Raw genomic sequence first — 2,227 nt, 5'->3', positions numbered from 1 at the left:
GGTTCAGAAAGTTCATCACTAAACTTAGAATGGTTCCAACTATTGTTGAAGCGTTACTTGCTTACTGCGACAACAATGGAACAATCGCGCAAGCGATGGAACCTAGGTCTTGTAGGATCGTTGGAACACGCAAGAGGGGGGGTGAATAGAGTGTTGTTGCTTTTGAAAATCGTTCGTTACTATCAAAGACTAAGCAGTAGAATTAGAAATAAACACAGGGACACGCAGATTTACTTGGTTCCTAACCCCCCAGGGTTAGTACATCCAAGGCCTATGTACCGGAGGCGCCCGTCCACTAGTGGTCTCCTTTCCGAACCTTATTCGGAGGCGGAGAAACTTGTCTTACAGTCCGTAAAGAATAACAATAATAAAGAACAGAATATAAAGACAAGTAAAGTAAAGTGCAAACACTAGTTGCCGATCCGGAAGTCCTGAGCGCTACGTACTCCTCCTGGATCTTCCCCGGTTGTAAGCGTTTGGCCTCTTTCGCGTTCAGAAACCCCACTAGCCGAAGAGGAGAACTTGTGAATTGATATCTCTTGATTGTGCATGTTGTCTCTCTTTTATAGCCTGCTTGAGTCAACTCAACTGGGATCTAAGTCGACTCCAAGATCCTCTTTCTCTGCGAGCTAGATCAGATTTTTGTCGTTCGAGTCGACTCCAATCTTGCTTTAGTCGACTCCATCTTCAGTCGACTCCAGTAACTTTTTTCTCAGGTTTGAAAGGCCTTTAAGAGAGCTTCGAAATGCATTTGACCGTGCCTCATTCTGAGTCCCGAGTCAAAAGTTATGGCCTGTTGAAGTTGAACTCCTCATGTGTTGCCCCTGCATCATGGTTCCTGGCAAAGACAAGTATGCAAACACAGCAACACAACCTATCTTTATATTATGGGTCTAACTTCATATTTCTACCAAAATCTTAGGTTAGTCTGATACCTACCATTCCACTCTGGGAACGCGCCCTTACCCACTCCACTCAAGAGAATTTACCTTTGCCAACCAAATCCTCCTGACTTGTAGGACTTTTGCTCGGCTCTGTCCTCAACCCCCAGGATTTGTGTTGCGGCTTAGTCCTCTCTGAGCAGCCCAGACTTCTTCTGTGACTCGATCCTCCAGATCAGCCCAGACTTCTGCTGCGACTCGGTTCTCCAAACCAGTTCAGACTTCTGCTGCGACTCGGTCCTCCAGACTAGCTCAAACTCCACCTGGTGCTTCGACTCTGCCAAGACTTCTGCCTGATCCTCCAAATCAGGACTTCTCTTTACCTAGCCTACAACTAGAACTTTCCCTTGCTTAGCTTCACTTACCAGGACTTCCCATACCCGATCGTCCAGATCAGGACTTCCATTGCCTAGTTGATGTGAACCGTAAGTATACGGTTGTCATCAAGTAATAAAAAGATATCGAACCACAGGGACAGTGTATTAGCTATAATAATGTCACTAAGATAGTTATCTAGACTCGGAGGGAAACGAATTGGTTGAGGATGTTGGTTGTGTATGGTAGAGAAAGAGAGAGATTGGCTTGTGACTTTTGGCCGAGATGGATAAGTTTAGGATTTCGGATTCATATCAATGCTAGGTGATATCCCTAATTCATGTTTGTTCCCTGACTCTCAATGTTTAACACCTTGCAAGGATTCTAACCAAAATACTAATTCAACCTTGTCAGGCTTTGTTGGCATTTGACCTTGAAGTCCTATGTGGTGGCTCTTTAGTAAAGGTGACATCAGAAAGTCCGGTTAAAGGCATTCCTCCTGTCATGAGGTGCCTCAGTATACGATCCAACGCCATACCCTCTATCACCGAGTACCCTGTTAAGGACCTTGTCCTAGTGGCCACCAATCATTAGATATCCCTTATGGGGATTTACCACTATGTAGGAATCACTTTGGAAAGTCCGGTTAAAGACATTCCTCCTGTCACGAGGCGCCCCGGTATACGATTCTAGGATCTCCCTATACAGTAATCTACCCCTTATAATCATGCATTTACGCTAACACAAATATTTCATCGAACACATTCAAGGTACACAATACATGAAACAAAGGTAAACATCTTATTGAATAGAGAAAATGACATAAGCTAGTTCATACATCACCATAATCACATAGATGTTCATCCTACATCCTAAACTCAAGGATCTACTTCATTACAAGAAGATTATATCAAGAATACATGAAAAACGTCATCCACAAGAAAGGGAAAGACTTATCTTTGAAGCGTGGG

This window comes from Curcuma longa, chromosome 15 (assembly GCF_044706935.1).
Source record: "Curcuma longa cultivar G26 ecotype Majalengka, Jawa Barat chromosome 15, ITB_CL_G26_1.1, whole genome shotgun sequence".
Taxonomy (NCBI): Eukaryota; Viridiplantae; Streptophyta; class Magnoliopsida; order Zingiberales; family Zingiberaceae; genus Curcuma; species Curcuma longa.
This window is presented reverse-complemented; position numbering follows the sequence as displayed.